Consider the following 9,907-nt stretch of genomic DNA (forward strand, 5'->3'; position numbering starts at 1 on the left):
TCCTGAGTTTCTAGTAACCTCACCAGTGAAATGACCATAAGATGCCTTACAGGGTAGAAGGGGCTTTGAAGCTCAAGTAAATTGATATCAGACTTTTTTACAGACTTTAAAGCACCATATAAATGTATGTTTTTCAGTAATGATGCGAGGTAAGCACGTGTACTAATAAATGTTGACATAATGACCAGTGCATGTTGACTTAGTGACTCAGAAAGATTACAAGATGAAGAGCACATACCATTATGGCATAAGCAGCATCACTTCATAGATGGCATATCATAGCAGATGCAGGTAGCTTTAATGATTCAAGCATACTGAACATCTCTGACTTACAAAAGAGGTAAATAGGACTCCAGACAAATATTAATGGGATCAAAGACCTCATACAAAAACAGTGTATTTTTTAGAGTAATTTACTGTGTTTATTAATTATGCAGGACTATTTGAAAGGCATAGCACTTGACCAAATTCTCGCAAGTTCTGGGCACTATATTTGAAATGCGTTCAGTATTTGCTCATTCAACATTTTTTTGTTTTAGCAAATATTAATTGTACCCCATCTGTATACCAAGCACTGCTTTAGGTCCTGGAGTTATATTAGTGAAGACAGTTCAAGTTCCTGTTCTCAGGGATCTTACATTCCAATGGAAGGGAGAGAACATGTAAATAAACTAACTATAGATTATAATAAAGGCTACAGAGAAAGTAGTAGTGAGGGGGCAGGGTGAGGGAGCACTATAGATGGCACATTCAGGAAAGACATCAAAAAGGAGGTGACATTTAAGCCGAAATTGGAGGATGAAGTAGAGAGCCACAGAAAGAGCCCAGGAAAGAGCCTGCCAGACTGAGAGAAGAGTGAGTGCAAAGGCCCTGAGGCAGGAAAGGGCTGGCTGTGTTAAGAGGCCTATGTGGTTGGAGCCTAGTGATTAAGAAATCTGGAGCCAGATCATGCAAAGCCCAGTGGGTCTTGGTGAGGAATTTGGATCTTATCCTACATGCAACAGAAAGCCACTAATGGAGGTTACATATCATTGAAATTATAATTATACTATTTTTTTAAATCATAGTCAGTTTTATAAATACCTTGGGCCATTTCACAAAGCTTAGCATGATCTGCTTCAAAATGTACATTTAAAAGAAAAAGTACTAGGCATTTTAAAATTTGGGCCTCCTCCATATGGGTGGGTGCACTGGGTAGGAGCTGTCATAGGTTCTGCCTGCTGTTACCCTTACCTGTCTTGTGAAATTAGGATTCTTCACATTCCAGATGCAAGCTATCTCATCAGCAGAGAGGTCACCTTCAGGGATCCTTTATTAGATTCTTAAAGCTATGCAGTCATAACAAAGGAGAATGCTGATGCTCTAATATGAAATATCCCTAAACTATGTTAGGAAGAAAAAGCCTTGTGCAACACAAAGGTGTGCTGTCATTCTTTGTACATGCATAAAGTATCTCTGGGATACATAAGACACTGATAACATTGGTCACACCAACGGTGAAGAGACCTGGGTAGCTGGAGAATACGGTGGGAGAGAATTCTTACTGTATACTTGTTATATTTTTTAACGTTTTAAATAATGTAAACATATTACCTTTTCCAAAAAAATTTTTTATAGTATAGTTGAAGGATAGTTGATTCACAATGTTCTGTTAGTTTCTCAAAAAAAGATCCTTATCTTAAAAAAAAACGGACAACGTCTCAAAATTGATGAGAAGGAATTTGCATTGCTGAGTAAGCCTAAAGTTATTCTATATAATTAAAAGGAAGTTTAAAATCTAGACCTATGCTCTTCAATACCGTAGTTGTGAGCCATGTGTCTATTTAACTGTAAATTAATTTAAACAAAGTTAAATTTAAAATTCAGTCCTTTGGTCACACTAGCCACATTTCAAGGGCTTAATAGCCATTAGCTGCATGTGACTAATGGCTACCATGCTGTATAGCACAGATATATCGATGGAACATTTCCATATCATGGAAAGTTCTTTCAGATAGCCTGCTATATAGACTGATGCAAAATACCACCAGGGTTCTGATCTAGCTCTCAAGACTTAACTGATTAATACATAGAGACTCAGAAGTACAGTAATTTTAATATATTCCAATGCTAATTCCCCCAAGATGACTCACTGGACTGGTACTTTGAGGTATAATCAAAACTCCCACCACTAGATTTCTAAGGCAGGCAAGGATGTAATTTTGTCACTACAAACAAATCAGTTTGCACTAGTATAAACACTGGCAGTTTTATTTTTCTAAATGTAAACTTAGATTAAGTAAAACTAACATACTTGATATTTACTGAATTTGATATTCTGCACTGATTCAATAAATGAGTCAACAGTACTAACATGATAAGGGCGAGTAATGAGACTCAATTATATTCAACTTCTATAGTACAATTTGTCAACTCTTCTCATTTTTGCTGTCATTTATGACCACAGCTTTTCACAAATTAACACATTTTATTTTTTTTTTTTAACACAATTTAACTGACCATAGTCATCATTTTCCTTCTGATACTCAAATTGACAGAAGTTAGCCAATGAGTGTCCCTTTAAACTGGCTTCTGTGTTCTTCCACCCAACACCATTATCTTTTAAAGCTTTCTTGCTTTCTGGACTAATAAAATGTTTTAAGACTCACCTGTACCTTCCCAGACCCAGACATGAATCAGTCATTCTTCTTAGGCATGTTTTTTTTTTTTTTTTCTGGCATGTTGTTTTAAGTGAAAAGTAGCATCAGACCCCAACTTTTAGAAATTAGGATTGCATAGCGTCAGCCTCGTGATGATGGAGTAATATTGTTCCTTGGCCATTTCATTGAACAGAGCTAGAAAAGATGTATTTTATTAAATGGTGTTAGTTTATATTAATATTTCCAAATTAGTCCTCACATTACAGTATGCCTACCCCAATTTTTTATTCTTCATCCAAATTATATTTCCTTTTTTTATAATTCAATGAAACATTCAATTATCACTCTCAATAAAAATGTTGGATTCCTAACAAAGTTACCACAATCACTCATTTCTTTGATGATAAAAGCATAATACAGTAATATTTAGAAATAGTAATACTAACAGTGAAACTACTACATAACATTCAAATTTTTCTTTGCTTTTGTCTTAGAATGCATCTCACTAAGGATGTCCAGACTAACTATTTTGCCACTCAGTAAGTCTTCATTTTGCATGCTTATATTATACTTACAAGTATAGGCTCTAGTCCTTTTGTCTTGGTCCATCTGAGGGCATCAGTAGGCAGACAACTGACACCTGAGTTCTTGGATGAAGTGGCTTTCAGCTCACTTTTTCCTCTCGAGAAACTAGGATTTTGTTTTTCAAATGCAAATTATCTCATCAATAGTTAATGGCAGATAGGCTAGTTTCACCTTACATATAGATTTTTATATGGAAAGAAATGGACAATGTTCCAAAATTATTAGTGAAAAGGAAATGATATCACTGGGTAAACCTGAAGTAATTCTAACCAATTAAAAGTAGGCTTAAAATCCAAACTATACAGCTATAGTTTTGCAAGTCAGAGACATACTGGACAGGTACCTACACACATAATTTTGTCACTACAATCATTCAACATACTCCTGTGAGGACAGAGGCAGTTATCCATCATTTAGCATAAACAGATTTTCTTGCTTAACCTTTGAATGAGCTCAAAGGAAGATTTCTAAAAGGAAGTTAATCATACCTGGTTGGTTTCCTAGAAGAAAAAACAAAATAAACCAGTGAACCACAGTTACGGAGCTGCCTAATCATTAGTGATACAGAACCGGAACTGATTTTCTACATTTAATCTGGCGGGTAGGTCACTACTGACTCACGAGAGCAGCTGCAGTGCTCTGTCAGGGCCTAACCCAGAGGAGGTGGTACCATCACTGAATGCATTACTAGTGGGCTAGAGGGTAGCTCTGTGCTGACCTTCCCTGGGCCTCTCTTTGCTCCTCCCTTGAGCTGTGTATTGAGTAAAGGAGCTTGGTAAATGGTGGCTGTTATTAAATTAGAGAAACTCAGCCTGATTGCTTCTCTCATGCCCCCGGGCCCAAATGCCCAAAGCTAAGTTCAATGCACCTGCTTGTGTACCCAGAATACTCTGTGCTCACCTACTACTATACCACTTACTGTGTAGCATTGTGATTGGTGGCAATCATGTCTGTCACCCCACTCAACTATATTTCCTTCATGTAATATTTTACCATTATAGAGGTCTCCAGAAAATTTACCTTTCCAATTGGGAGTTGCTATATTCCCTCTTTATTCATATCAAATACGCTTCTTAATCTTAGACTTAAATACCTCATGAAACCCTGATTTATCTTACATAATAAAGTGTATTGTAAGTTTCTTTAGGTGTATCCTAGAGAGCAATAGCTTGAAAATTATTTACAAATCTCTAAGGAAGTCCAATAGTCAAGTTTTCTAGAGAATTTTGCAATCCATTCACTAAGATTAAATAAACATCCACACCAGAGGTGAATTAAATGGTGTTAATGTCATTATACATTCTTTAAGGTAGAGATTCTCTTGTCCATTTCTGTATCTGCAGTGTTTCAAGGTACTTAATATAACACTCAGTAAATATATATTGAATGAGTTAGGTATACATGTAAATATATATACCTCTTTTTAATCACCAATCCAGAATAGGTGTCCTTTAGTCACCTACCAGAGACCTCAGTTTGAAAGTGACTTCAATCTACCTTTTTTTAAAAAGCCCACGGATATCTGAAGTATGTTGCCTAAAGGCTACACGGCCATCATTTTCTATAGATTTGGTAAGCTTTATGTCAAATTCAGCTCTCAACAGAAGAACTTTTTCTGGATTATAACTAGCCATTACTAAAAGTTGACAATAGAAAAGCACCCACATGAAAATTGTTCCTGCATTTTTTTTTTTGTAAAATCACTAAGACAGTTGCCCAATTTTCTAGAAAGTAAGCTCCACAAGGGTAGAGACTTCACTGGTTTTAATATTTTATATGTAGGCCCTTAAACAAGCATATACTGTAGGCCTAAATGAATATTTGATTTGTAGTGAACAAATGAATGAATTCTATACTTCAGTATCCTTCATATAAAGAGTTACATAATAATTCCTTTTTAAGATTTATTACAGGAGAAAAGTTTGTCTTCCTGAAAAAAAACTTGTGTGCTTCTTTTCACTAGACAGTTAGAACTTGTTTTCTTTGAATTCACTTCCAGGAAGAGCAAAGTGGGACCATTCTAAGAATACCTTAATTGGTCTCTGTCTCTCCTCTTTCGAACGAATACTTTTACACTGCCACCAGAATTACCTTCTGATAAAACACAGGGTCACAAGATTAGATCCCATGCCCCAATCTGTTTTTTCCAGTATTAAAGCCCTAATCTATTTCTCTTTGCACTTGCCCCCCTCTTTCACACTCTCACTTACCTTTACCCCTGTTTGTCTGTCATGTTTCAGCCATATGATTTTCTCATACCCTCAACACATCTTGTTTATTCCCACCTCCATGACATTCCTGATGTTATTTCCTCCACCTTCCAATGCCCTTTCCTCTCATTATTCCAAGTATTAGCCCCCTTAATTCCCAGATCAAAGATCTCATCCTTTGATCTTGCACTGCCTGTGATTGAATCAAGCTTATTTGACTTCTTTAAGCCTTGGTTTCCTCACCGGCAGTACTGTAGTTTCCTGTCTGATAGGGTTGTTTTAAGTACTCAATAAATATTAGCTCTTAGTATTAATAAAATTTCTTCTATTTACCTGAAATATATTTTTGTTATTCCTTATACCTTAACTTATATACTTAGATTATTTGTGCCTTAGGAACTATGGTCCTAGAGTAGAATACATTTCAAAGTTCTCATGTTGACCCCCTCCCCACATAATCCACACCCTAGATAGAAATTGATGTTAGTTTTGTTATTGCTGTTGTTATTCATCTAATATTTAACACTGTCTTAATGTAGCCATTGCAATTTTCTATCCTCCAAAGCTAATGCTTAGGACAGTGACAGTTATATCTTTTGTATGTCTGTTTGTGTATGACTCTATGTAATATTTCTGCCATGAATTTGAATTTAGTATCTGCCAAATTGCCGTGTGTAGGTTATATTCACAGAAATAGGAGCTGCTCAGTAAATGGTAGCACTGTGCATTATGTAACTTATGTTTACATATAGTATCTTATTCAGGTCTCACAATAATCCTGTTAGGTAGGTGGTAATATACCTATTGTAGCAGTATCCCTCTTATCATTATGACATACACACTGATTTAACACAGATGGCTATGTCATTAGAAGAGCATCTTGTAAGAAACCTAAGTGTGCTGAGATTTCTTTGAGTTTCTTATTCTCTTCCACAGCAAAGCCATTAATTATCTTTTTCTCCCAAGATTGTTTCTCTATGAGTCTATGTTTATGACTCTAAGTGGGTCTATGTTTCAAGATCTATGTCTTCTTACTTGGCAGCCATTTTCTCAGAACTACGGTTACATCATCTGACACACAATGTCAGAACCAATTTCAAACTCTTTCATGAATCCCTTTCCTTGTTCTTTTGGTATGAGGAAAATATGTAACGTGTATGGAAGAAAACATAAAATTTGAATGGGACTCTTATAGGACATCTTTCTGATCATGAGCATGACAATTTACAAATTTGAGTAGGTGCTGTTTTCCTCACCAACCATTAAACCAATGAAGCAGATAGCTAATATTCTTAAACATTGTATAATTTGGGTCTTATCATGGACATTAATATTTTTCTATTTCAAGGATCTACAGAAAGTATATCCCTTCAGTTGGGTGGAGGCTATAATATTCCCTTATTATTCAGCTCAAATATATCTCAGGATTACCTAAGATCTTATAAGATCAGTCAACTTTATGTTGTCGTACATTACATGGAATGTTATAAATTATTCTGGATATATTTTGAATATACACTGGATATAGCCTGAAAATTATTTATAAATCTCTAGTGAGCTTCAAGTGAACAAGTTCTCTGGAGAACTTTACATTTTATTTGCTAAGATAAAAACAGGTTAATTGAATGATGTTGATGTCATTAGACATTCTTAGGCACCCACAGAGATGCTGCACATATCAAGACATTATTCTGTCCCACAGCTTGCAATCTAAAATTAGAAATACACAGGCAAGCCAGATAAACATAGACAGCACATTCTTTTAAGACCAAAAAGAAATGATGGAGGGAAAAATGAGAGTGGTGAATCAAGTCCAAGGGAATTGACACATATTCTATCTTCTGCCTTTTACTTGTAGCCTTAATTTGCTCTACAGAAGTGATCACACTGTTAAAGTCAGACAGCTAGGCTGTCTGATAGCCTCTGAAGGGTGACAGAACTCTAATGGGATTGCCATGGTATAGTGTCCTCAGCTTTGGAGGTCCAGAAACTCCTTTTGTCCGGCAGCCCTGTTTGTCCCTGCTTGCCTGACTCTGGGTACTAAAGTCTACCTCCAAGCCCAGCACTGGAAATGAGTGCCAAGCCAATATGTTAGGAAATACCCCCTCCGGTAGCTGGTGGAGTTCGGAAGTAGTGCACTGCAGCAGTCCACGTGGTCTGGACTTGAACACAGCCCTAGCTGCCCTTGTGAACTTCAGGTTGAGATCTCCCTATTGACCCCTATTCTGTGTGGTCAGGCTACAAGCCTGGCTGGCCCTCTCCCCGAAGTTAGGTTGAAAAAGAAAAAAGCACCTGCAGTGTGCCAGGTTTCATGCTCCGTGATAGGAATACAGACAAATAGGACCTAGGCTCTGTTTTGGAGCTTACAGCTTATTTGGGGAGACAGCTCAAGTTCAGTATAATGTGGTAAATGTAGTGGCAGAGGGGTGGTGTGGGTAAAGGCCAGAGGAAGGGTACCCAGCCCAATCTGGTGGTCAGGGAAGGTGACAGGAGACAGGGGATAGTCTGAGAGCAGGACAGAACCAGGAGAGTTGCAGCCCAGAAGCCAAGAGAGTGTGTTAAAAATAAAGAGACAGAGAGAGAGAGAAGGAAGAGGAAAACAGTCAGATTCTTCAGATATTGAACAAGATGGACTTGAAGAAAGTCCATTGGATTTGACAAATAGAAGAGGGATCACTGATGCCTGTTGACAGGACAGTTATTGGGGAGGTGGAGGTATGAGATGTCAGTGTCGGGTTCATGTTGAGGAATTAAGGGGAGGCGAGAAGTGGAAAATAAAATCTTGGCTGTGAAAAGAGTAAATTAGAGAGGAATATATCATTAAGGGAGTTTGTCTTGACTTCTGATCAGAAAAACAGGTTTCTAATCAGAGAGAAAGAAGCTGGTGGAAGAGAAAGAGAAAGAGGTGAATGATGGATCAAGCGAACAGGTTCTTGATTCCAGTTCCAGATCCCATTCCTGTTTCCTGCTGAGATGGGCTCTGACTCCCACTTCTGATTCCACTAGCTCCCTCCCCCCAGGGGTGGACTTTGCTTCTAGTGTCTCTTGTTCAGACTCAGCTGTACCTCCCTGAAATGTGAGAGTGACACCCACTGAATGTCAAGAACTGCAGCTGCATAGAAATCCTGACCAACTTGCTTCCCACAGTATTTATTAATCTACAAAGAGCTGATATACCTTTTCAGTGACTAGAATACTTTCGTCTGCCATCTAGAGCATCCTTCCCTGTGTCAGGGTGCCGTGGTGGTTCAACTATTAACTGAACTTATCAATTGGGAGGTTGCTTGTTCAAACTGGATGATCATAAAGAGAAATCTTTTGAGAGTGATTTAATCCAGCCTCTGGTGAAACCCGAGAGTAAGGTCTTTCTAGTGGCTGGAGTACCCAAATCCACCCTAGAGGGTGCTTGCCAAACTCCTGCTCTCTGACAAAATTTTCTAGACTCCAAGCAGACCATCTTTTCCCCAACTTTGTTATTTACAATGATGTTTTAGTGAGGTTCACCAGAAACCGCACCCTCATCTTTCTCTAACAGAGGTATATATAATCTTAGTAATTATGTATGGTTTTTGGTAGTTTTAGCTCTTGGTGTAATTTTCAAGTTATTGGAGGTGATCCCCTTTCACATTTCTTTTAATGAGTGCACCTCTTCTTTTATTTATCCCTTTTTGTTTTGTCATAGTCTCTGTTCAGCAATTTAATGAAAACACTAAAATGAAGTCAGGTTTTCTTTTAAAGTCCAATAATGGAATTTCCATCCTCTTTTTCTTTTTAAGGAAACAAATTTAGAATCTAATAGAAAATCGTCACAGCCAGATTAAACACTGGGATTGGATGTTTATTGTACTCGCTGTAATGCTTATATGATTACCAGAGAGCTCATCAGCAGCCTCTTGAGGACAGCAATTTGTGTCTGTCATGTACTTTCCCTACATACAGATACACTTGGTAGGTACTCAATAAACATATGAATGGATTGATTTTAACCACAGAGTTCTAATAGATTGAATGGTGATTTGTCATCTAGTAATAGGTGTGTCTTCCTAATGCACAGCCCTCAGTCTTGCTTTTTTGCCTAATAAAGCACATAAGGCAACATGTTTTCCAAAATATTATCCTCTTCCTACCAAGACAGGGACCAAATAGCACTTATGTGGGATTCTGCAGGTTTAAGTTTGAATTAAATGAGAATAAAGTACCCAGTCCACACCTGGCAAGATATTTGACATGCATTAAAGTTTATTGAGTAAAAGAATGAATTGGGCAATCATTTAACTTGAGACCATTCCCTTAACAGTAAAATAAAATTATTACTACTTGCTCCACCTCCCACACAAGATTGCTGTAGGGAACAAATGATAGGATGTTTATGCAAGTGCTTTAAAAACTGTAACGTACATTACTACGTTAAAGTGGGATTTGTATGCTGACTTAATGTCATTCCTATTAACTGGTATTTTTACTATTGATTCA

Source organism: Pseudorca crassidens, chromosome 17, assembly GCF_039906515.1.
Source record: "Pseudorca crassidens isolate mPseCra1 chromosome 17, mPseCra1.hap1, whole genome shotgun sequence".
Classification (NCBI taxonomy): Eukaryota; Metazoa; Chordata; class Mammalia; order Artiodactyla; family Delphinidae; genus Pseudorca; species Pseudorca crassidens.